Genomic DNA, 27951 nt, shown 5'->3' with positions numbered 1-27951 from the left:
CCCTTTCTGAGAAAGGGGGTGCTCTCTCCTCATACTCCTCAGCTTTAATGGGCAAATAAGTGTGATGAGAGCAGCAGGATGCCTGAGGATCTGATCAGTGATAGAGGATGACTCAGAATGAACACAAAATGGCTGCCAACTACTTCCTGTGATGTATTTCCTGTCTCCCACTTCCTGTATAACATTGCCTGTATGAAATGATGTGCTCCAGTTTATTTTCGGAATTTGTGGCCCGAAAACATAGTTTCCGGATCTGGAGCGTCGTTTACTCGCGCGCGCATTAAGCCGCGACACCGAAACTTACGATTTTGAGCCGTAACCTCCAAAAATGACACTGAACACATTATATCATACAGGAGATGTTATACAGGAAGTGGGAGACAGGAATTACATCACAGGAAGTAGTTGGCAGCCATTTTGTATTCATCCTGATCCATCCACAATCAGTAATCAAATCCACTGCCATCCTGCTGTTCTGTTGTATAAAAAAGTGAATTGACAGTGCAGGTGTGAATCATGAATATGTAACAAAAGGGGGAACATGACATTTCTGCACAGACGGGGGGGGGGCTGACACAACATCAAACCCCAGTTTCATTTTCTCCTACTTTTTATTGTGGGACATGTAGTCCATCTTGAGTGCTCTTTATCAGAGTTGTGTGATGTGTTACGTAACATTGGTGTGGAGCAGTGAGGAAATGTCACAGACACATGGGGGCAGATTTATGAGCCCTGTATGCCACATTTGCGCCACAGCTGCATCACTTTTGTGACGCAGCGGCAGCGCAAAGCCAACGCCATGCTGTGGGGTATTTTCAACGTGACGCATCTGGGAAATGTGTCACGTTGTAAAGCCCTGGGCCACAGTTGGGTGTTCCTGCGCAGGGGGGGGGGGGCGTTCCAGCACAGGAACAGCTCCCAAGCACTTCTGCCTCAGCTCCCATTATAGCAGCAACTCTGCATCTGATCTGGGCACACCAGCGGGACCCGATCAGCTGCCTAGGTTATACCGAAACTCTGACCCTTGACAAACGTGAGTACCGGCACCCGCTTTACTTGGACGCTGCAGTAGCAAGCTGCAGAACGCCAATTTACGAATGCTTTGTCCTCCGCTCATGGCCTTTTTCTCTTGCTCTCTTTCTCTCTGTCCCTAAGTCGGCAGGGTAGTAGCAGAGTATGATCGGATCCATGAGACATAACTAACTCAGAGTTTAAGTGAGGCCTCAATTGTCAGTCTAAATTGTTGTCTGTCATGAGTGTGTCTGCATTTATGTTTACATGTTTCCTTAAGAAATCTCACGCGCAGTCACCAGATACTTGTTCTTGATAATTTGTAAATATTCACAACAATGTGCCAATTTGCGAACAAATGTACAGCACATAATATATTCACATAGACACCCAAAATGTGAACCTATGTATAGCACATTTTATTTCCACATAATACGAGTGTTCCAATAGCCTCGGGACATTTGGCAAGTTAAGCATCCACCAGGGCACATTGTAGCCACGCATGGTCATTGAGTAGGTCACTGTAAAGCATGCACAAATGCAATCATAAAGCATGGTGTCAACACCTACTCACCATACAGCGCGACAAGCACTAATGCACGTTTGAAACATCGAAACGACCGGCATTTGCAATTTCTTGTTTTACAGGTACTCCAAACAGAGGATTTGTAAGTAACCAATACACTACACACACAGCACACTTTAGGGTCTGTGCTGATACAACCACTTTTGTGATCCCAGTTTTTGGGTCACACACATCATTGTGGTCCGAAAGAAAGCCCTAAGATCAAACCTAATAGCTGAAACTAGTAGACCAATATTTTACGGGGCTACTGAGGCATATTAAAAACCTCAAGAGGATCCCGCAAATGTTTTTAACCCTTGTCCCAGGGCCCTTCTATTAAAACTTTTATGAGGGTTATACCTAAAGATATTTTTAACACATAACTGCACTTCACATATCACTTCACTTTTCTTACACAAACAACCTGCTCTGCTGTATCTCAGGCGTTGAAGCACAGCTAGATTGCGTTAGGTAATCTAGCTAGACCCCGATGATGAAGCATGCCATCTACTAGGTTAGTGGGTGAGGGGTTTCCTAAAAACTACAAGGAGTTATTTGTGCTCTTCTCTCAAAAGGTTTTCGCCAGAAACATAATTTCGAAAACCTGAAGAAAGACTTGTCAAATTTTGTTTATAAACATGATTCTTATTGTACAATGGTTAATGTTGGGGGGCATGCAGACATTTCATTGACACATATCACTCATTTTTAGAGCTTGGTACTTACCCAGTAGCCACTTGTTGCCAAATTCTCCAGTAGCCATACGCCGGGCAAGAGGTGACATGTGGAATATGAAGCTGTCATGGGTACTGCCTGGGAACACTGCACGCACATTGATGAACCTCCCACTGCCATCACACACAGCTTGCACATTCATGGAATACCATCTGTGTCTGTTGCAGAAGATGTGTGCAATATGGCGGGTGGCTGAAGGGCCACATGGGTGCAATCAATTGCACCCAGCTCACGTGGTAATTGTGCAAGGAGATAAAAATCTCTTGCTGTCCTTTGTCTCATGGCCAGTGTATGTGTCAATTGTATGTGGTTGGGGGCTCTAGCTGTGATGCATCTCATTACCTGATGCAGGCACCGCAACTGGCTCACCTGGGAAATGCCCACATGGTCACTGGAGACCCTTTGGAAGGAACCAGTGGCAAAAAAGTGGAGAACAGAAAGGATTTTGAGATATGCTGGTATTGCATGTGAGCAGCAGGTCACAGAGTCAAGTTCCTACTCCCACTTACATCCCACTTACATACCATATCCAAGATGAGTTCTGGAGGGAAATGGTAACTGGCCATTACATCCTGGCTGGACATTCCAAATAGGTTGATCCTCTGTCTGAAGATCCTCTCTGCTCTCCTCCTCCTCAAGTAGTTTTGCCGCATTGCAACGGTCAGTGCTACAATCACATTCAGTGACATCCTGAAAGAGTTTGTTTGTGTCTGCTCTACATTCATACATGCTACAGGGCTGGGATTGGCTGCAGTGGGTCAGCTGATCCATGGTGGGGGATGGTTGGCACTTGGACAGGTGTTTACCCATGGCTAACATGACCAACTGCCAAAATGTGTATCTTCCTGCCCAGAATCGTATTTTCTGACCCGGAATCGTAAATTACGGCACAAAGCCGTAAATTGCGGGCCGGAATTGTGAATTCCGCCGCAGAGCCGTAAATTCGGATCCGGTGGGGAAAATTACGGCCCGGGTGCAGACGTAAAGGTATTAATCGTAAATCTATTCTGTGAATACTAAAAGTAGCAAGTTCATTCTGTGAATACCGAAAGTAGTAAGTTCACTCTGTGAATGCGAGAAGTAGGAAGTGCATTCAGTGAAAACCAAGTTTAGAATTTAGTCTTAAGTTCATTCTGTGAATTGGGCCCATAGTGTGGGCTACTCTTTGCACACAGTCAGTTGCCATAGCGTGTAGCTACGGCCCTAACCATGATGGCCCACAATATTTCTCCACACTCTGGGGCCGTATATTAGACATGGGAACCATCCATGTGATATGCGGAGGGGATTTTAATATAGCATTGCGCCCAGCAGCGGACCGCTCCAACCCTCAGCCTCACCATTAGACCAGGGCATGTGATATGCTGTTGGGAATACTGGAAGAGCACTAGCTAGTAGATGCCTGGAGTTATACACATCCCGATAGGAGGGAGGGCACATATTACACCTATGGTGACGCCACGTGTCTCGGCTCCACTACTGGCTTTGCTCCCGAGGGGCGGCACCTTGGATCCAATCTGTAATTCATCTTACCCGCACATTCTCTGACCATGCCCCTGTGTGCCTTGAGATAGTACCCCCCAGTGTAGTAGCCACCCCTCGCTTCTGGCGTCTTCTCCCGGAGTCCCTTTTAGATACAGTCTTCCAGGCTGAACTTGGGAAAGAAATCAAGATTTTTTTGACAGGAACAAGGGTTCTGTAGACCTTCTATCCATGCTTTGGGAGGCTTTTAAAGTTACCGTCTAGGGCATAGGCATATGCAAGAGCAGTGGTGTCCTCCGTGACATTAGACATAACTTGCAACACCTTGAGATCGATATACGGCAGTTAGAGACTGACATGTGGAAGACGGCATCTGACAATAGTAGCGCACGGCTTCGAGAAAAAATTACTGACTATGTTACCACTGCTGACAGAGAACTGAAAATCCGGGCAAATACTTCATGGCTCATCGATATGGGGAAGGGGAGGTACCTGGTCGGGCTATAGCTATAGAGATTAAACAGCCTCGCTTCTCCAGCTTTGTGTTGGAGGTGGTGGACAAGGACGGCTTACGACATAGGGACAGCCAAGACATATTGCACGCTTTCACCTCATTCTACAAGAATTTATATAAAACTCACCGCACTTCCCCACCAGACTTCACACCCCTATTCAGTGACATTATCCTGGGATGGTTGGGGGACACACAACGTGATTTCCTGGCCGTGCCTTTCGAGGACCATTAGTTCAGGGAGGCTATTATGCAGATGCAGTCAGTCAAGGCCGTTGGTTCGGACGGCCTACCTGTGAATTTTTACAAATTATACATCAAACAGCTACTCCCTGTGTTGGAAGAAGTCTTCCTTGAAGCCCAAGAGCCCCAAATCCTTCCGCCTTCAATGAGGGAAGCCCTAATCACCTTATTGTTAAAACCAGGTAAACCCCCTCACCGTTGGGAGTCCTATGACCCGTTGGCTTTGCTGAATACTGATACCAAGATTCCTGCTAAGCTCTTAGCGAACCGACTGTGTCTCCTGCTGGACAAATTGGTCTTTCCAGACCAGTTGGGTTTCATACCAGGCAGAGCGACGTCACACAATCTCCCCACCCTTTTTTCCATCCGCTGACAGTTGGTCCCAAGCTGGCGCTTGCGGCGGTCTTCTTGGACGCCGCCAAGGCTTTTGATTCTGTCAAGTGTGATTATTTGTTTGCTGTACTTTAATGTACAGGATTACCCATCGGTTTTCGCTCCTGGATTCGCTTGCTGTACACATTGCCCACAGCAAGAGTACTGATCAACAAGCAAGCTTCGCCATCCTTTTCACTATCCCGCAGCACCCGCCAGGGATCGTCCCTTTCTCCTCTCCTATTTGCCCTCATTATGGAGCCACTGGCAGTGAGGATTAGGCAGCACTATCATCATGTAGGTCTTCGTTGCCTGTTACGCCCTATCCTCATATCCCTATATGCGGATGACGTCACTCTTTATATAAAAGACCCTTGTCAAAATTTGAATACACTTTTGCGTGAATTTGTAAGATTTGGTGGCCTCTCGGGCATTAACATAATTGGTCCGAATCGCAAATCTTCCCCTTAACGAGTGCTGCTGTTCCCTTTGTGATGGATTATCCAATAGTGTGGTGTGAGGACAAGGTCAAATACCTTGGGATTAAGGTCACAATGAATCGCGAGGACCTCATTGGCCTCAATTATGGATGCTCCATGGAACACATTGCTAGTTGCATCACCCGCCGGATAGCGTTACCCCTAACTAAGGTGGGTTGCATTTCCCTTAATAACTACCGAAATTCCTTTATCCATTCTTTAATATCCCTTATAACCCCAGGTGCCACTTCTTCTGCTCCCTTCGGTCGGAACTGACTAGACTAGTGTGGGGGCAAACAACCCCGTATCCAATGGGACACGCTTGTATGACCGTACGAACAGGGAGGCTTGGACATCCCAAACTTTGAATTGTATTAAATCTTTACTCAGGTGCACTTTGCTCACTATTGTGGCCGCTGAGCATTGGTTATCAGACCCTATCCCATTGGATGGTGTCATACTATCTAGAGCGGTACCTCGTGAGAAAGAGCCAACCTCAATTGATTGCACAAACGCAGCCTAAGTTCATTTTCAAGCGCAAACGTCTGCACCCTACCTTTATTCCCCTTTCCTTCCTTTGACTTGCCACCCCGATGTGGCGATGCTGCAAGAGGGCATCTTTAGAAACCTGGTTCGTTCGCGGAACATTCGCACCTGGGGTGACATCCTTGATAAAGGTTAATTTTGCACTCTCTAGCAGTTATGTCATGACCCTACACTCTCTGGGTGCGAGTGTGCCACGCTATGTTCCCTTCAGAGCCTCCCACCCTGCCGCCTCTCCATCGTGTGCTTCAGGCGGATAACGCTAGTCATCTGGTGTCCGTCCTTTACCATTCCCTTTATGTTGATTATGACAATTCACCTTGCACTACCCGCGTTAAGTGGGGATTGGAGCTGGGTCAAGAGCTAGATGAGCAATGGACATATTGCTGTAAAGAGACGGAGGGGGTTTCCTCGAACAGCATGTTACGCATTATCCATTAACGTTATCTACAACGCTAATATTACACTCCTGTGCGGTTACATAGGTACCGGCTACGTGACTCTGACAGCAGTGCTAGGTGCCAGGTGGGACAGGCAGATTTTCTTCACCTTGCCTGGGCGTGTCCTGGGGTGTATGACTACTGGCAGCTGGTATTTGATGCTCCTGATTCCATGCCTACTGTACCCCTTCCTAGATCTCCACTCACTGCGCTTCTGGGCTATACTGCGCCTATCCTTACCACATACAGAAGGTTTGTTTCTTTCGGCTTAGTTCTGGCGAAACAGCGTGTGGCCTTCAAGTGCGGGCGTGGCTGTGCGCTCAATTTAATGAATGGTTGGGTGATATGATCCTTTGGCAAGACCAACTTTGCACATATGCTGACTTATTACCTCGCTCTTCACGACCCCCGGATATGTGGGGCCTGCTGCAGTCATATTTGCTGGAACAGCCTCTCTCTGTTGATTCCTAAGCATGCGTTTTTGTGGTTGCTCCAGCGATAACCTCGCCATTCTTGTGATTCCTGGGGTGGGACACACAGCTCTGTATGGCTACTTATATCATCATACACTAAGCAATGTGCCCTACTTTCTCTATTGTCACCACACACCCAATATGTGTTATGCAGCTCTAATGTTGTCTCTGCATTTCCTGTGTCATCAATCTTCAAATGTATTAATCCTTGCACGATGCTCCTGTAATTTGCTGTACCTTATGATTGCATCACTTGTACTCTGCTGACGGTTGTTTAATAAAGGAATTTAAAACTGAAAAAAATTATAATTGTGAAAATCTCAGCAGTCATAAATACTGAAGCAATTGTTAAAAATGTTGTTAGTATACTTCATCACAGCCTTACTCTAATAGTCTAATATACTTAATTTGCAAAACTCCATAAGTCTGCTCTACCTACGTTGCTTAAATTCTCATAGCTTACAGTTGGTTTTGGTTACTTTTTTATTCTAAGTTCTATCATGCCATTCAATTGTTTTTCCCTGCAGACTTATAAACCTGTTGGGTCAGCAGTCTGACTTTAGTCTCAGAGCATGTTCCCGCAGTCAATAGGCCTCATGTGTGCTGCCCCTCTAGAATTCTGAAATTGATTTATACTTTTGTCTCCATGCACTCTCAACGGAGAATGGAGGGAGCACTCCCGCAGAGCTCATATGTTGCTACTGAAAATGAGGTGGCCTTGCAGCTGTATTCACTACAGGTAGCTTTTCAGCTTTTAGGACACAGAACGTTTCCCATTCCCTTGTTCCTTGTATATGTCATGTGTATGTTGCCTGGAAAGCTGTGCTACACTCAACAGCTTGCAATGTAACTTTATATTTGCACATTTCGCTGTGAAGTTATTTATAATGCATGGTCGTTAGAAAATCATTTTTTTTACTTTAAGAAGCTTTAATGAATAAATGATAGTTACAAAAAATAATCCATGAGCTCCACGTACTAACTTTGAGATAGCAAACAGAGAAAGATAGGCAGTAAAACACAGTAGAACGTTAATTTCATTTTGACAATATCATAGGAGTTCAGGGATAGAAAGAAGGGATCAGAATATAAATCTACAACTGAAGATTGAGTAGCAATACAAACTACTTAAGAATAAAGAAATAATCAAAATAGCTAAACAAAAACAATTCAATGATGAAAAAAATTATGCAGGGGAAAAAGCAGAGATAGTAACAGTCTATGGAGGTTGAAAATGTTCATAGCAATTACGTGATACACAAATTGTTGTAACCCTATTTAAATAATTAGGTGGCCAAAATAAATCCCTCTTTACCATTGGTTTAAAAGAGGAGGAGAACGCAATATCCAATCTGTGATAATGACAAAAATTATTCCACCAGGACTTAACTGAGAGTTTAGTTGAACATTTCTAGTTTAGTGTAATTTGCTGAAAGGCTAAAGCCAACATCAGGTCAAATAACCCCTTTTCATGTGAAAGTAATCCAAACAACTCTGATAAACATCCTGTAAAAAGAATAACATTCAATAAAGGAAAATAGAAACTAAAGATGCAGAACCAGATATTCCTCCAAAGGAGGCTACAGCAGGGCAGAAGAACAAGGGGTGCATCAAATCAGCCAGGGAAGGTCTGATCACTGGTGTGTGTAAAGTTAGCTATGCATAAGAGAGTAAAATATGACCTATGATATAAAAAACATGGATTGAGTGGTGGATGTGGTTCTAGAGATCTTCAAAGATCTATCCCAGATCTTGTTCCAGAAATCAATGCTGCAAATGCAACCCAAATCTTTCTCCCAGGTAAGCTCAAATTCAGTTTTAGGTCAGTCATAGGGTGGGATAAGAATATGTTCATAGATCAGGGATGCTTTGGGAAGTACCGTCAATATGCTGAGACGTGGATCCTCTGTGGGTGTACATTCATTTGAAGTAATAGTATAAAAAATCTAGAATTATTCCCATAAGGATTGAGAATTTTTGTCAAACAAGCGCGGACACTCAAAAGTACCCTGAAACTGTGAAAAAGAACAAGGAGTCATACCATCAATCAATCTTGGACCCAAATAATGACCCTAAATATCCAGGATATCCAATTAGGAGGTCTAGTATTAATGGCAATTAGATGATTGTGAAAACACCGGTAGAAAATGGGTCTAAGGGAAGGTTTAACGACCATGCACAGTTACGTTCCCCATAAACAGACAGTGAAAAACCCAAAGCGTAACTGTGGGTCTGCACGCACTATCCGTTAAACAGTGTCTAACAAACAATTCAAAAGCTAAATATAACTATAAATCATAACCAATGTGATTCAAGCACAGCAAGATACCTCCATGTTGTGAAAGTACCCATCAGTTATCATGCGGTACTGCCCTTGTCATCATCTAGGCCTCCTCACACCAAGGAGAGCATTCTTGCTACCACTTGAAAGTTGTAAAGTGGAGGCCCCAGTGTGTTGAAGGTGTACGGCAGGTAACCGCGAAATGATAACTGAAAAAGCAGTGCGTAAAAAGAAAAAGTAGTAAGTGTGTAAATAAAGTGAGGAATATAAGATTGGAGAACTAGGAGGAAAATAATTTATTAGGTACCTCCTCTGTTTCCAAAGTTTAAACATCAGTGCAGGAACATAGTAGATTAGAACAAAAAACTACTATTGTGATCTTAACGGTCGACATGTTTCTGCAGTCTATGGACCCAACCAGGTGTCCAGCTGCTTTCATCAGGACCACATCTCGCTACTGCTTTGAATCAAAAAAGTGAGTAAAAAAGTTCTTATTTTACGTGATATTTAAGTAACCAGGACGTCCCTTGATAGGTACTGGTCCTCCTCCGTACTAAAGAGAGATGTAAAATCAGACACAGACAACAAAAGACAAACAAAGAAATTAAGTAGAGGTATGAATGTTGCATATGCGCCATGAAGCCCTAGGGCGTACGAGCGCTTAATAAATAAATATTAACATTAACATTAACATTAACATATCCCAAACGATGTCATGTCATGTACATCTGGGGCTCAAATTAAAGCCCATCACCCGCTTACCTGATAGGTAGGAGGATGGCACTACACCTCACCTGGCTTCAGCTCAGGTAGGTAGAGCACAGCTTTAATAATGACAAAAAAATAAAAAGGGGGGAAGGGTCAAAGCTCTGTGATATCAAAATAATTACAGTCACCAATGTATCAGATGGTGTATACTGGAAAGAAATATGCCTGATCTTAAATGACATTAGCGCAGGTATTAAGGGTTGTGAAGAAAATAATCAGGCATCAAAATGGTGTCAAAGTTCTTACTTCCACCAATATGCCATATAGTATCTATTGAGGAAGGGTACGTTTGATCTATGATTATGCTTGACGTTAACCCAGAGATGCTCAGGCCCTCGAATGTAGATTAATGATGGTATACTGATCTAGAAAAGGTGAAACTCATTCTCCCTTCATTTGTCTGAGAAGAATTATGGTACTGTATCACTAAATACAGTAAAATTGACCGGTAATTTTAGCGGGGAATTTTATACGGTGGAGAACACTCGCTAGAAAGCCGGTCAAGAAGCCAAACAACAATTTTTTTCGAAGACCAGGTTTAGACCGCGGTGTATTTGACTGCTCGATGTAGCTGATCCCCAACCTGCGTAGGCAGTTATACGCGTTACCACAATGAGGCTTACTGGTAACAATACACCGGAGCCTCAATTCCCTCAAAGCTTAACATGGGGCTGGCAGTGGATGAGAAGTAACATTGACCTTTGTAGTAAAGGCAAGAAATTCCTTTACAGGAAAATGTGCAAGTAGGGACTGTTCAACAGTGACCTATAAATGTATGACAGGGAAATTCTGGATTTCTATTTATTCCATAAATGAGAGGAGGGAGTAATGTAAAAAAAAAGAAGGAAAACGAATGGAAATCATAGAAAAGATATACCACAAAAAGGGAGTAATCTTCATCTTGATAGAGTCAAGACAACCCCACAATGAGAGGAACTGAGGGTTCTAGGAAGAGAGGAGTTTAGAAATACGATCTATCCCTTCCTTCATGTTAATTGTATTTGATTCTAGAACTATTCCATCGGAAACTAGTAAAATCAAAATGTTGCTTGAGACAAAATTTGTGATGGAAAGGATATCTGTTGTGTCAGAATTGATTTTATAAACTGAAACTAGGGAAAACCTGATATTTGTTGCACTAAAGGAGGAATAGAAGGTTCAGGGTTAGATATATAACGTAGAATATCATCGGCATAGGTGGATCAAGGACCGGTTTCTGGCTATCAGCATTCTTCAGCCTGGATAGCTTGTAATTATTGTTCTCTTCTCTTCTTATTCTTGCTGTTTTCTTTGTAGCTCTTCCTATAAGTGTTTCTCATTGTTCACATTGTTGTTATTGTTTGGTATGTAACACTTACAACGCAACTTTTACGTTGTAATGCTGTTACAACGCAGCTATTACAACGCAGGATCCATTACATCGGATGCCATTACAACGCATGGCATTACATAGCAGATGGTATTACAACGCATACCATTACATCGTAAGTATTGGTAAGTATATAATTTTTTTTATTTCGTTTAATATTATATAATTGATTTAATTATTATTAATTATAAATAAAAATAAATAAAAATATTTATGTTTTTAAATATCATAAATTAAATATATTAATTTAAGTAATTTTTTAAATAAGTATGAGTATAGGAGTATATGTTTTGGGGTACTGAGGTATATGTTTTGGGGTGTTTGGGTATTTTTAGGTTTTAGGGCAGGGTTTGTGTTTTGGGGTACAGGGGTGTTTTTAAGTTTTAGGGCAGGGTTTGTGTTTTGGGGTACAGGGGTGTTTTTAGGTTTTAGGGCAGGGTTTGGGTTTTGGGGTACAGGGGTGTTTTTAGGTTTTAGGGCAGGGTTTGGGTTTTGGGGTACAGGGGTGTTTTTAGGTTTTAGGGCAGGGTTTTGGGTTTTGGGGTACAGGGGTGTTTTTAGGTTTTAGGGCAGGGTTTGGGTTTTGGGGTACAGGGGTGTTTTTAGGTTTTAGGGCAGGGTTTGGGTTTTGGGGTACAGGGGTGTTTTTAGGTTTTAGGGCAGGGTTTGGGTTTTGGGGTACAGGGGTGTTTTTAGGTTTTAGGGCAGGGTTTGGGTTTTGGGGTACAAGGGTGTTTTTGGGTTTTAGGGCAGGGTTTGGGGTTTTGGGGTACAGGGGTGTTTTTAGGTTTTAGGGCAGGGTTTGGGTTTTGGGGTACAGGGGTGTTTTTAGGTTTTAGGGCAGGGTTTTGGGTTTTGGGGTACAGGGGTGTTTTTAGGTTTTAGGGCAGGGTTTGGGTTTTGGGGTACAGGGGTGTTTTTAGGTTTTAGGGCAGGGTTTTGAGTTTTGGGGTACAGGGGTGTTTTTAGGTTTTAGGGCAGGGTTTGGGTTTTGGGGTACAGGGGTGTTTTTAGGTTTTAGGGCAGGGTTTGGGTTTTGGGGTACAGGGGTGTTTTTAGGGTTCAGGGGTAGGTTTGTGTTTTGGGTTAATTAAATTATATTTACCATTTTTAAATTAATTAAAATATATTTAATCAATTAAATTAATTTTATTACATTAATTACATCTTTAAATTAAATTAATAAAATAAAATAAATTATTTAATTTAATTTAATTTAATTTCAATTATAAAAATATGTACATTAAGTTAATTGTATTATTTTAATTAAATTAAATTATTTCCATTTTTTATTAAAATTACATTTATTAAATAGATATTATTTTATTAAATTAAATTAATGGCTATTTTAAAATGTATTTTAATTAAATTAATTAAATTAAATTAATTAAATTAACTTAATAATATTTTTTTTAAAAAGGTATACTTACCTATACTTACGATGTAATGCCATGCGTAGTAATACCATCTGCTATGTAATGCCATGCGTTGTAATGGCATCCGATGTAATGGATCCTGCGTTGTAAAAATTCAGTTGTAACGGAATGCGTTGTAAAAATCCGCGTTGTACTGACACCAATCCTTATTGTTTTATTGCCTTGTGATCATCTAGAAATTGATGTAACACTGAAGATTCCTCAATACGTTTTTTAACATGATCAAATACTTTTTGAAGTTAGTCGGACCATGCAAACTTTGCTCCTTTTCGTAAAAGTGCCCTTAGTGGTGATAAAATTTGGGCATAGCCTTGAACCAACCTGGCATAGTATTCTGCCAGCCCTAAAAATGAACGAAGGGTTTCTCTATCACTGGGTGGTGTGGCATCTCTGTTGGCTTTTATCAGAGAAAACATGGGCTTAATGCCATTAGGTGATAGTATATGGCCTAAATGTTCAAGCTCTTGTACTGCAAATTTACATTTGTCATGTCTGACAGTCATTCCAGCTTCCATAAGTGTCTCCAATTACTTGACAATAACTTTATCATCTTCTGCGCGGTTGTCACCGTTCCCCAGAATGTCTTACTGATAAGCCTGTGCTCTAGGAATGTCATTCAACAAGGAATCCTTTAACTTCTGGAATATGCTGACTGCGGAAGCCAGGCCAAAGGGTAATCTAAGATATTTATAATCCCAAATGGAGTTATAAATGTGGTCAGCTCTTGTGACTTGGTAGAAAGGGGAATCTAATGATATGCTGACTTTAAGAAAAGTAAAGAAAAATATTTAGCTCCACCTAAATTGGCCAACAAATCATGAATTTTTGGCAATGGATGATAATCTACTATGATATTGTGATTAAGTGAGCGCAAATCAGCACACAATCTGACCTTGCCTGACCTTTTGTGGGCTAATAGTATGGGAGAAACCCATTCAGAGGAATTGCATGGTGTAATTATCTTCTTATTACATAAGCTTTTCAACACTTTGTTAAATCCTCTCTAGCACTTAACGAAAGAGGGCGAACCTTGTGAATGAATGATTGGACATTAAGTCGGAGGTGACTTTCATGCTCAAAACCAATAACATGGCCAACTTTGTTCTCAAACACTGAAGGGAATTGATTGAGAAGATGTCAGTACCCAGAATGGAAAGGTTAGACACACTAATGTTCTTAACATCATAATAACTGAAAAAATCAGTTGGAATATCACCTAAAACATTAGGCTGGTCTGCACCCAATTTCAGATACGAACCCATTTTATCTGAATCTAGGTAGCCTAAGATGTTCCTTAAGAGTGGCATATACTTTACTAAAAGTACGACGGCCTAAAAACTCTAATCTGGAATGAAAGTATCCCAACATGTCAATTTATTTTTCAACAAAATGCTTTGAGATTCACGTCAGATTCAGTAAGGGTGATACTGTCACCCAAATTTGTGTGAAAAGTAGTATCTGACAATATGGTGATGGGCAACCCTGAGTCCGCTTTTATTTGCAAGGAAATGGTGGCATAAATACTTCACCCCAAGGCTCCTTAACTTTGTATATGTCGACAGAGTAACATTTGATAGTTAGAAGTACATTGTTCCATTTTTCAGAACATAAATCTACATTCTCATTGATCTCCACAATGTTAACTCTTGTGAATCTTTTTCCACCTCTACATACGGCTTGGAAATGTCCTATCTTTTTGCAGAAAGAACATCTTTTACCGGAAGCAGGACAGTTGGTATAATTTCCCATATGGATTCTTGAACCACATCTGTAACATATCATTAGTTTTGAAGAGGAACATGTGGAAGAGGAACAGTCTTCAACCATATGAACGCTTTTGTGTGTTTGACTTTTTTGTAGTATTTCAGACGAGATTGTGGCACGTTCTATTCCCTTTATTTATTTATTTATTTATTTACAGTTTTCTATAGCGCAAACATGACCCGTGGGTATCAGAGCGCTTAACATTCTGTGATCTAGGTTACAAAACATAATATATATAGCAATTAGATTGTAAAAGTCCGATATGGTGGAAAACACTAACGTGATGAAATGAATTGCGATTTAATTTACACTGATCTGAGGTAGTATTTCTTCAAAGTTCAGTCGGTCAAATCCTACTCCCATACAGGGTATATGGTCATACAATCTGCGGCACTTCTTCGGTAGAGTTTGTCTTGTTATGGGAGGAACTTGCTCATAAGAAATTTCTTGATTTCTTTCTTGAATGTTATCGTGTTTGTGATTTTTCTGATGGTTGCAGGAAGGGCGTTCCATATCCTGGGAGCTACGCCTGAGAATTTCCTCTCATATGTTTTTTTCTTCTTAAAGATAGGTGGTTTCAGGAGTAGATAATTTGCACTCCTGACAAGTCTGTTTCTTCCTGAGATTTCTATTTTGTGGGCTAGATATTTAGGTGTGTTGTGATGAATCGCTTTATGGGTGATACATGCCATTTTCATCTGTACTCTAGCTTCGTACGGTAACCAGTTTAAGGCCTTCAGGTGAGGCGAGATATGATCACATTTCGTAGATTCTGTAATAAGCCTTGCCGCTGAATTGAGGCAAGCTTTTAGTGGTGCTGTTGAGATTTTTGGAAGGCCAGCAAGTGTAGTACACCCATTTTCTATCTAAGAGACAACCAGAGATTGCACAGCTAGTTTCAAGTCTGTCTCCATTAAAAAGGATTTCATCTTCCTTAGATAGTTCAAATGGAAGCAGTCGTTTTTTGCCATAGATTTAATATGTGTTTTCATATCGAGGTTCTCATCCAGTGTGATTCCGAGAGATTTCGCCGAATCTACTAGAGTTGGGATGCAATTTAATGTTGTAATCATTTTGGACCATTTTTTCACTAAGGAATGTTTTTTTTGTGGTGTGATGACTAAGAATTCTGTTTTGTTAGCGTTGAGCTTGAGATGATTGTTAGTTAACCATTTTAGCGATATTTTGAGGGCGTCGTTCATTGTGGTTATGTCTTCCAGGCTAGCAATCTTGATGTAAAGTTGCGTGTCATCTGCGTACATGTGGTAGGATATTTTCGAATTCCGCAGAATTTCAGTGAGAGAATCGAAGTATAAGTTACACAGTGAAGGAGATAAGGTGGATCCTTGCGGTACTCCGAGTGTGTTAGGGCAAGATGGCGAAAGTGCTTAGTTTTCTAGGAATCTCTGAGTTCTGTTCTTTAAAAATGATTCAAACCATTTCAGTACTATGCCAGAGATTCCCATCCTATCTTGCAGTCTGTTCAGTAATTTTTCTTGGTTAACTGTGTCGAATGCTGCTGACAAGTCTAGTAGGATGAGTAGACAGGATTGATTGCGATCTAGAGCTTGAAGAGCATCATCGACAAAGTGTAGGATTGCTGTTTCAGTGCTATGATTTCCTCTGAATCCAGATTGGCAGTCATCTAGCAGTGCGAAGTTGTCGATATGTTTACTCAACTGATTCTGTACACATTTCTCTATGAGTTTAGCAAGAAAAGGGATGTTGGTCACTGGGCGATAGTTGTTTGGATCTGTTGGATCTGTTGGGACCGCTGTGGGTTTTTTGATGATCAGGACTACTTGCCCAGTCTTCATGCAATCTGGCAGGCACCCCTGTGATAGTGAGGCATTTATGATCTCTGCCCATATTGGGATCATAGTATAGCTGATTTCTTTCTGGCATTTCGATGGTAGTGGGTCGTTATAATGGTTGTTGGGTTTCGTGGTCGCATGTGTATTAGCAAGTTCCTTATGATCTAATAATTTGAAGGTGCACCAGTGTGCCTTGTTTTTAGTCGATTTGTTTGCATGGTTCGGGTAAGCTAGTGCTGGTGGCGTGTTTTTTTTACTGTTATCTGCGGCGGTCTTAAGATCTTCTTCCAGATTATTGGCTTTGTTAATGAAGAAGGTAGAAAATTCATCACAACTTAGTTGTGTTTTAGTGACCTCTTGGACAGATTTAGCCAACTTGTTGGATTGTTGTTTTATGATTTCGAATAATTTACGTGGTCTGTTTTTGGCGTTATCCAATTCTGTTCTCATGAATTCCTTATTTGTGTTGATGATCTTCTTGTTATATTCCTTTCTGATTTTTCTAAGAGATTTCAGTGTAGGGGAGGAAGGGTGTTGTCTCCATTTTCTTTCTGCTCTTCTCAAATTGCGTCTTTCTTCATTCAGTATCCCGTTGAACCATGGATTTTTATTCTTTTCTGTCACTCTTTTCAATTTGAGTGGTATGGTGGCATTGACTATTTCCGTTACTGTGTTTTAGTAGTGGTTCGTCAGATAGTTCACATCTTTCAAGTTTTCAGGTGGGTATAAGTCTCTCTTGCAACTTTCCGTTAGCAAATCCAAATTTGAGTCCCTGCTGTCTCTAATCCATCTTTTCATTTTGGTAGATAGAGTCATTTTTATTTTCTCCCGTGAAGGTATTCGGAAGGTTATAGAGTGGTGATCAGACCAGTCGCACTGTTCAATGGAGAGGATTGCGATGTCCTTAGTCTTCGAGATAATCCAGTCCAGTGTGGCTCCTTTTGAGTGAGTAGGTTGAAGACATGCTTGGGATAGTTTCATATCATTTAACAATTCTTTAAAGGCGTTGACCTGTTTGTCGTTGTTTTCATTCCAACAAACATTGAAGTCACCTAAGAATATATTATTAATGTCAGAGTTGGTGTTAGCAGTGATGAACTCCATCAGTTGGTCAATGAAGTTCATATTGTTTCCTGGTGGGTGGTAAAGGGTATATAGATTTCAGATTTGTTTATTTGCCGCTCTTATGTTAAGCCCTAGGTATTCACATGATTTGAGGGGGTCGGATTGAAATTGGCCAACTTCTAGAGTCGATCTATGGATACATGCAATACCTCCTCCTGTCTTTATCTGTATATCTAGTCTTAAAATGTTGTAGTGCGGTGGTACCAGAAGGTCTAAGACTGGTGATGAGAATTCCGATAGCCAGGTTTCAGTCAGGATAGTTAAATCTATTTCTTGTTTTATGATGATGTCTGCTATGTCCGAAGCATGTTTCGCCGCCGATCGACAGTTGAGTAAAAGACATTTTAGAGATTTCTCCGTTCTGGTTGAGGTTATGTTTACCGGTTCCATAGTTATTTGGATTTGTTGAAGGTTGTTGAGGTTTCATTTCCTTTCCATCCTTGTAGATGTTCTGTTAGTGTCTATTGTTTCTCTTTTGATTTCCTGTGCTCTCATAGGGTCTGATGATTCGTATTCCTGGGGTAGTGCTGTTATGTCTTCTTCAGTTAGTATGTTTTTGTTCTTATCTGGTCTGTTTTGTCTGTCTGTCAAAGTTAGAGATCTCATGTTGTTTTTTTCTGTGGGTGTATTTACTAGCTCTCTATTGAGGATAATCTTTCATAAGTTCCCATTTTCACTATTTCTGTTCCTGAGTTTCCGTATGGAGCACTGTATCAATGGATTTTGGATGTATCCCTTCGGTCGATATTTATCTCTCTCATTGGTTTTGTGGTTAGTCGTCCTATCCTGATTTGTTGAGCTACAATTATAACTATTATTATCTATGATTTGTGTTCTCTCTGAATTTTCCTCGATTAATGAATTTTCTTTTTCGTCTATGTCTCTAGATTGAGAGACAAGATCCTGTAGGATATTCGACGGGGATGTTGGTTTGTACAATTTCCTGTCGTTCTCTGGTTGGAGTAATGTTTATAGTGTTGGTGTCAGCTGAGCTTGGGTTGTCCTTTGGCGTATTCTGGACTTGTATCAGCCAAGTGTCACTTAATTGTTTCTGGTCGGGGTTGATTGGGTTACTACTTATAGGGTTATTATCAGGTGAGAAAGTGTTGTCCGTTAACCGATTCTGGTGTTGAACATGCTTTGCGTCTTTTCTTTGTGTGGCTTGCTCCGGTTCCTGGGGGTCTCTGGTTATTGAGCTGCTTGTAGAGAGAGTGTCTGGTGGGACGGGGTTGTCTTCTGATCTACTCTGGTGACGGAGTGGGTTCATGTTCTCCACATATCTCTTTAGAATATCGAAGATGTTGTCGAGTTTTTCTAGGGCGTCGTTAGAGGCTTGGATCAATACTATACCATTCTTAAAGATAGTTATGCAAATGTACACTCTGAGTTTATGTGAGGCCTTAGTCATGAATTTTGTTCCATGTGGGATGTTGGTAGTGGTTTTAATGTGTAGCAGGTTTGTGAAGGTATTGCGCCATTTTGCCCGTCTGGTGAAGAAAATCATATCTTTTATGATGATCCCTTTATCCAGACAAAAAGAAGTCTTGGAGATCAATGTGTCAGGGTTTCTCCTCAAGAGGTTATGCTTAAATTTTTTGGCTGCATTTTTGGAGAGATAAGAAGGGTATGGTATGTTGTAGGCGTTCCTGTCTATTCATTCCAGGTAATTGTCTTCCATCTTGTGATGAGAGTTGGCGTTGTAGAATAGGTCTCATGGTATTAAAAATTCTCTTATCATTAAACACTAATCGTAATTATCCCACTTCTGTTAAGAATTATAGCAGTAGAAATTATCTTTAGTAATTGTAAAAGATTTTTGTTATACTTTCCTTTCCGAAGTAAAATCTTCCATGTTCCAATAGAAATTACTCTCTTCAATATACTTGGTTAGCTTGCCTAAAAAATGGACTTTCCAAGGTGAAAAAAAAAGGGCTTTCCAAGATGTCCGCCGTTTTAGTCGACCTTCTATGGGCAGCATACCTTCTCTCTTTCTCTTCATAGAGTTTGTCCTCTTTCACTTTCCATCCTCTGTTTAGGAAATGGAATGGGCTCCTTTCTCTCTGTCTATTAATTAGTTAGTCCTCTTTCTATTGTACCTGCCTCCGGCTGATTGCCATTTTGTAGTATTTGCTCTTTAAACTGCAAGATTTACTTATCCATTCTTAAGGATGGTAATCGAGTTGTCCTGAGCAGCCGCCATTTTAAGGTCAGGCACGCCGCTTCCATAATTATTTCTTTCAGTCTCGTGCTGTAAATCTTATCTTTTGAAGTATTGGATTAGTCTTTATTTTGCCCCCACGTGCGTTATTTTTTTCTTTTTTTGGGGGCGCAGGGTCCCTTTAAATATACGATCTTCCAGATTGCTTTGTTATTTGACCCGCCTCCTTGCCCTCCCTCACCTTCGCTCAGTGCCGCGCTGGTGCACGGGGCTTTCCGTTCTCTTCACTCCGCTTCCACGCTAACACTGAGGAGATCCAGGGGCTGCATCAGTACTCCCAGGGGGGGCGCCAAGCATCTAGGGGCAGTATGGTAGATCAGCTCATCTGTGTCCCATGGATGTCGATGCGACATCGCTACGAAGTTATCTACCGTGTCGGGATGAGCACTTCTTGTGGTCGCCTTCTCGAGTCCTCCGGTGCCCTCAGCAGTCGATGGTCGCCTTCCCTAATCCTCCGTTGCCCTCAACAGTCGGTGATCATGGCGGTCTTGAAGTCCGGTGAGGGTCAGTTACGCTGGACTTCGGTTTCTTCCTACCAGGGTAGGACGTGGTAGCTTTATTTTTCTGCTCTTCCTTGCTTCGGTTGTTGTTCTGCAGATTGTCCCAGTGTCCTGGGCATTGGGGGGGGGGTTGAAACGGGATTTAAACTATATTTAGTTATCCCAAACCCTAGGAGCTCTCGTGGTGAGCTCCTATGATGCAGCCATCTTGGATTAATATCAACTGCAATATCAACTGTTTTTATTAGGCTGGGCTTTTTGCAGCTCAGAAATCTCTCTTGATTTTTTTTTGAAAAGCAAGAAAATATAAATTTGTCTTTAATGCACATGTCTGCGGAGGCACCAAATTCACACGTGGCTGCTAAGATTCTCATCTCAGCAATGTAATCCTCCACGCTTTCATCTGAATTTTGGGTTTAAAGAAATTGTGGCATCCTAGAATAATGCTGGACTCTTCAGAATATTGTTTACTTAAATGTGCTAGGGCTTCTTTATACACATCCCCTTTTTCACCAGAACCATTTGAAGTGGAAAATTGAGGAAGGTTCTCAAAAACTTGTTGTGCAGCTACACCCAAGCAACCATAAAAATAGCTACTTTGCGGGCGGGAGAGTACTTACTGCATCAATTGCAACACAATAGTTTTTAAAACCTTTTAATCACTGTGCCCTTTTTGAAATAGTCACAATAGAAGCTGTAGTATTTAAAATAAATAATTAAATACATAATCACAGACTAAAATATGCACGCTCTGCAGTTTAAATGCTTCTATGCACTTTGTGTGGGCTAGAAAGAAGAATCATCAGTTTGTAATAGAAGCCAGCGCAGATTTCAACTCTGTCACTTTAAAAGCACTGAGTAGACTGAGAAGCGTATGCAGAAGAGTTACTGTGACAACGCACATCACAAGGTGCAAGTTGGCATGTGCAGGTCCGCGTGCCTGTGCTTGGTTGAATGGTACCTGCAAGGAGATATGAAGAGGCACTGAATCCGGCCACCACGAAATCGCAGGATCACGACAACAGCAGTGTAGCACTACGAATTTGCACCAAGAACGAGATGCAAGAAATAGCAGCGGAGAAAGTGCTGTGTGGCCGATTGTGCAATAATTATGCTGATGATCTTGTCGTTGGGTGGTGGGCGGGAGGACACGCTCGTCGCGAACTTCTGAAGATACGAGGGAGAGCTGGAATAGAGGTAAAAGTAGGTTTACTGAAGATAATCCAAGCACCTACAACCAGAGCCGTTAGCTGTTGTGAACTCAACAGTGGCGTTGCTAAAAGATTCCCAACAGCTGAGCAGCTTTGCTCGTGAGCTCATATTCATATGACAATACAATATTAGTAGTCATGTGCATGCAGGCAACTTCAGGAGAGAAATGAGTACAATGCAATCATTACAGTGTCCTCTCTGAAATGAAAGATGAGAGGAGAGAAAGGGCCTTATCTTGGACTCCTGTGCCACTCAAGTTGTGGACCAGAAGCTTATGGTCCACTGTATTGAATGCAGCAGATAGATCAAGAAGAATGAGAATGGCTGAACCCCCATTAACTAAAAAGTTTCTTTTTTCTTCTGTAGTTTTGCTGAGGGCTGTTTCTGTGCTGGGATCTGTTCTAAATCCAAACTGACTGGGGTCCAACTGATGGTTGTCACGGATACATTGTGACAGTTCTGAGTTAATAATCCTTTCTGTAATTTTCGCTGGAAGAGGAAGCTTAGAGATGGGCCGATAGTTGTTGGGATCATTAATATCAAGATTGGGTTTTTTTATTAGAGGGAGAATGGAGGGTAGTTTACACCTGGTGGAAATCACCCTCTGTGAAAAAATAAGATTGAACGTGTATAAGTAGTTGGAAATCGGTTCTGGAGCAAGTTTCTGAATTTTGAGAGGGCAAGGTTCATTAGGTGAGCCTGATTTACCTTCTAGGAAGAGAGAGGCTACTTGATTAGGAGAGGTGGGTGTGAATTTCGAAAGTAGGGATAGCCAAGCTCTTTCTGATGTTGATTGTATCCTTGGATTTTGTGTTGTCAAATTTATTAAAGATCTGAATGAACTTATCTTTAAAAGTAAAGACCAAAGTACCATAGAATTGTTGACTTTGTTTGGTGGAGTTGTTTTTTGGAACAGAGGTAAGCTTTGTGACGAACTGAAACAGTTCCTTTTTGGACTAGGATGCATTCTAGATCAATTGAGTATAATAGTGACTCTATTTTTTTTTAAAACAAATTTCTGTTGCCTTTTACATGTCATGTAGCAAATCCCTTTAGAGTATCAATGTACAGTAGACAGGAGAAAAAAAAGAAGGAAACACATCTGAATCATTGTACTCTTTGTTACCCTTGCTTGGCCCGATTCGTACACGTTAGCTGTCTCCTAGGAGTGCACCATACATGCAAGACATACCCCCTCCCCCTCTTCAAATAAAGAGACAATGAAACAAAACTTCCCCTCCCCCCCTCCCTGCACTGCTGTCTCCCCTTGACTACTGTGCAGCTCAGTTAGTAGGCTCTCGGGCACGCGAGGCGTGAGTAATCGTGCTTTACCGGTACCTTTCGCTGCAATCCCTGGCCTCTCCCATGTGTGTTGATGCCATGAAATGCTCCCATTCCCCTGTCTCTGCTGAGTTGTTTCTCCCTAATCTGGTACCTGGGGGTTCTCTACCGGTGGGGGCCTCTCTGGGGTGGAAGCCTCTGAGTCCCTGCCACCTCTTTTTGTGTTCGCCATCAGCCCCTCCCATGCCTGGGCTCATTCCGGCTTGCCCACTCTCTGCTGTGCATTCTGAAGTAGGACACTGCCCTCACAACCCGCCCATTTCGCCAGCTCACGGTTCCATCTGAGGACGTTGGGGCCTGACAGTTTATTCCAGCTACTGGTTATTTCTCGTTTCGCCAGGATAAATGCCTGGTTCTTGAATCTAGCTGTGGTTTTTGGTTTTAGCAGTGTGAGGAAATAAGTAGAGCAGTATGTGGGCAGGCATTCAGGAGACCACTCTCTCCGTCACCCTCACTGTCACTTGTGCCACTTCCTGCCAGTAAAGTGTTAATGAGGCACAGCTCCACACCGTATGCATAAAAGTCGCTCCCTGCTCTTGACACCTTGGGCATCGGGTGTCCGCGCCGTCAAAATAGCGGTTGATACGTTCTAAGGTTACATAAGCTTGGTGGAGTATATAGAAGCTGATCAGGCTAAACCGGGTATTCCGAGATACTTTGGCAGTTGGTTCTTAAATATTGTCCCAGTCCTTGTTGTCTGCCAATATCGTCCCCCCATTTGTGTCTTAGTCTGTCCAGTAGCTGTATGGAGTCCCGTCCTATGGCTCTATAGAGACAATTCACAGCCTTGATGGTTCCACCCGCGTAGCTTATGTATTCGCATGTGTTGTGTCACGGCGGTTCCATCATCCCCGCACCCCAATTTCGTCTTAACCTCCCCCTTGACCGTCCCATATAAGGGAAAGTGCCCCTGTGGTATGTCCAAGTCAGCACTGAAGTCCTCAAAGGAGAGGAGGTCCCCAACCTTCGTCACTCCTGCGTCAACCCAAGCATCCAGGCCCGGCCACTGTCTTCGGTGGGGAAGGGCTTCCAACAGCGGCAACACCATCTCTGGAGAATATGGTCACTTTGCTTTGGTTTTCTGTAGGCATCTTCCCCAGCAACAGTTTATCACATTGTGTCCGTTACTGCTGATTTGTTGGGGCCTATTCATCCTTAACAGGGTTCAGAACACAGTGGTCCTCTCAGGAGCGAAAGGAGGCACTTCCCTGTCTGGTTCCCTGTTTCCCGCCACCCATTGTGTGAACCTCTGCAGTTGTCCTGTTAAGAAGTAGGCCTCCATGTCAGGCATCACCATGCTACTCCCCCAGTCTGGGCCGCTTTAACATATTAACCCCTTCCACGTGGGGCTAATTACCTTGTCATGACTCCGCCCACTCAATGGAACGCCCCACACAGGAGGGAATTAGCCCCACGTGTTGGTGTTATGACGAGCTCAGCTCAGCTCAGCTCGTCATGAGGCACAGTAGAGCTGTGCCTCATATCGAGCTAGGTTCGTCATGAGCGTCGAAGGAGTTAAGGGCTATCCATCTGTGTCCTACCCCCCATATAAAAGCCGACAAGCAGGAGTGCAGCTCTAGGAACCAGGCCGCAGGAGTTAAGGCCTATACATCAGTGTCCTGCCCCCCATATAAAAGTCGACAAACAGGAGTCCAGCTCTTGGAACCAGGCCGCTGATATCCAAATCGGGAGTGTTACAAAGAAATAGAGCAGCCGAGGGAGAGCCACCATTTTAAGTAGTGAGATGCGACCCATCACCGAGAAGGGGAGTCTACCCCAGAAAGTCATATTGTCTTTAAGTGAGCGTAGCACCCTCCCTATATTACCTCCATATTGTGGAAAATGTGGACCCCCAGATAGCGGAAGCAGTGGGGCTCCCATCTCAGGTTCCCCAAGTTCAGAGGGGGTCTCGCATCCCTCACCAATGGGAATAGTTTGGACTTCTGCCAGTTCAAACGTACCCCCTGATAAGGAGCGGAATTGCTCCCTCATAGCCTTTGCTCCCAGCAGGTCATCCTCTGCATCATTTAGGAATAGTAGGAGGTCATCTTCAAACAGCACCACTTGGTGCCGTGTCTCCCCCACCTGGATCCCCCAATACGCCCCTCCGGACCTCACTATGCAGGCTAATGGCTCCACTCCCAAGGCAAATAGCAGTAGGGAGCATGGACACCCCTGGCATGTCCTCCTCTCCACCCAATACTGTGCCGATATTGTGCGTCCAGTGCAGACCCTCGCTGTCAGGACCCCTAACTGAAGTTATGGCAATAGTCCACACAAATGCCATTAAAACAAGCAGAGCCCTGCCGAGAAAACAGTCCTGGACCAATCTCGTTCGAAATCGGCGTTCCAAGATGGCCGCCGATTTCGACATTCAAGTCGGGGTCTAGTCTTTAGCCCGCAGCTGCTTGACAATCTATGTGAAGTGCGAGCGTGAGGAGAATTGCGCACTTCACTAGTGTTTTCAGCCGAGTAAGCACCCTTGTGTGTTGTCCGTAGTATTTCATTGTAAACACTCTTGGAGAACCTAGTATAGAGCCCATGGAGACCGCAAAGGTTATTTAAAGCATTTGATTGAGAAAATGAGTACTTTGTAAAAATTGTAAAAAGGTAAACCTGTAATGTATTGTGTAAAGACATTTTTGGTGCTGTTATTGTGAGAGTGATGTGCATGAATAGTTGACAAGGGTGAGTGACAGTGTGTATGGAATGAGTATGAATATGTAAGCTGATTGTTTTTGTATTGAATTTTTGTATTTGTGATGTAGCTGTGTAAAACGAAAATGTGGTGAAATCAAAACAAAGCAATGTGTTGAGAAATAGAAATAAAACAAAAAAGATTAATTCAGACTAAACTATAAGTCTTGGACCCATGTTGTTTTGAGTTCCAATATGCTGGTGGTAATATAAAAGCAATTGAGATAACAGTATTGGCATCTGTTCAGTTCTAGAGTCTTCATATAAAGCACTGTTGAAAGTGAACTAGTATGAAAGCTGAAAACAGGAAAAAAAAGTAAAACTTTTGTCTATGTTGAGTTAAAGTTTTGGTAAACAAATATTGTATGCTATGTGTGTCAAAGCACTAATCCAGTAATGGATTAATTGCATTACTGCTCATGTACTCATCCCATCTCCCATGCACAACAGTTGCACTAGCCCAATCATCCAGCCACTACCTAAGCAGTCATCCATTCACTCAGGAACTGCACTTGAATTAATCTAATCTCCCAGCTACTAATCAGGCACTCATCCAATCACCCAGGCACTACCCAGGCACTATGAAAACACCCATACACTATGAATGAACTCATTCATTCACTGAGACACTGCCCATGCACTCATCCACTCACCCAGACACTACTCATGGACTCATCCTATCACCCAGGCACTCATGCGATCAACCATGCACATCCATGCACTCACGCAATCACGCAAACATTTTCCATGCCTTCGCCCATTCACTCAGACCCAATACTCACTCAATCACCAAGCCACTACCCTTACACTCACCCACTGACCCAGGGTATATCTATTGTACTCATTCAATCACCCAAGCGCTACTCTTGCAGACATCTACTCACATATGTTCTACTCATGCACTTATAAAATCAACCAGACACTACCCATGTATTTATCCAATTACCCAAGCAGTACCAATGCACTCATCTTTGCACTCACACAATCCATAGCGCAGTATCCATGAACTCATCTAATCACTCAGATACTACCCTTGCACTCATCCATTCACTGAGGTACTATCATTGTGATGAGTACAGGCCTCAGCAAGGCCTGCGAGTGCGAAAAGGGTTCGCTCTTCTGCACGCAAAGTCCTCAGACTACATAAGAAATTGGCACGGAAACTGGAAATACAATAACATAGTTTAATAAACCTTTAAAGGTGGTACTACTGCCCACACAACACTCTACAGTATTGTACAAGGTAGCACAAAGAATTCGGACATGCGGTCCCCTTTTGTACACAAAGAAGGGGCTCATAAGTGGGCGGTTACAACTCAGAGAGCATGATTTACATCCATATATGGACATTTCTCAAACATGATCGATACATGGGTGGAGTTAACGGTTCATGAAACCCCTCGAATGCACATTCCAATCCCCTCTAAACGAGAACAGATGTTACACGTACTGGGCATGCGCTAAATAAGCTGGAACTATTTATAGTCTGTTGCTGGGCAAACTCCAGGGGTGACAATCAGCGAGGTAGGACTTGCCTCATGACGAGCACATGGCAGAATGTAGCCTGTAAGATGGATGCTGGAAAAACAAGATGGAGTCCAGCCGTACTTCCAAGTATGAGCGGAGAAACTACACTGAAGACACAATCACATGTCTTCAGCGAATACTTAACATTATTGCTGTTTCATTTTTCAACAATTGCACTCATCCGTTCACTGAGGCACTACCCAAGCACTCCTCTATTCAATGAGGCAATATTCTTCTCCTCATCCATTTACCCAGGTCCTACCCTTGCACTCATGCATTTGCTGAGGCAATATACTTGCACCCATCCATTTACTGAGGCACTACCCATATACTCATCCCTTCACTGAGGCACTACCCATGCATGCATCCAATCACCCAGGCACTATCTATGTACTCACCCAATCACCCAGCCACTACCCTTGCAATACTACAATTACATGAGGCACTACCTTGCATGCATTAAATCACTCAGGCATTACCCTTCCTCTCATTCATTTACTCAGGTGCTACCATTGCACTGATCCATTCACTCATGCACTACCCATGCACTCATCTATTTTCCAAGGTACTAACCATGCACATATTGAATCACCCAGGCACTACTCTTCTACTCATCTATTCACCCAGGCACTAACTGCACTCATATATTCAAGCAGTCACTATCCATGCACTCATCCAATCACCCAAGCACTATCAATACACTCATCCATTCACTCAGACATTACTGATGCACTCATCCAGTCACCCAGGCACTACTAATACATCTTTCTAATCAACCAGGCACTGCCCTTGTACTCATCCATTCACTAAGGCAGTATGCATGTGATCATCCATTCACTCAGGTACTACCCTTACGCTCATGGAATGATGCAGGCACTACACATGCACTCCTTCATTCACCCAGTCAGTACCCTTCCACACATCCATTCACTCAGGCACTATCCAAACACTTGTCTAATGATCCAGGCACTATACTTGCCCTCATCCATTCACTCATGCACTCATACATTCACCCAGGCACTAATCATACACATATCGAATCACT

This window comes from Lissotriton vulgaris, chromosome 5 (genome assembly GCF_964263255.1).
Source record: "Lissotriton vulgaris chromosome 5, aLisVul1.2, whole genome shotgun sequence".
NCBI lineage: Eukaryota > Metazoa > Chordata > Amphibia > Caudata > Salamandridae > Lissotriton > Lissotriton vulgaris.
This window is presented reverse-complemented; position numbering follows the sequence as displayed.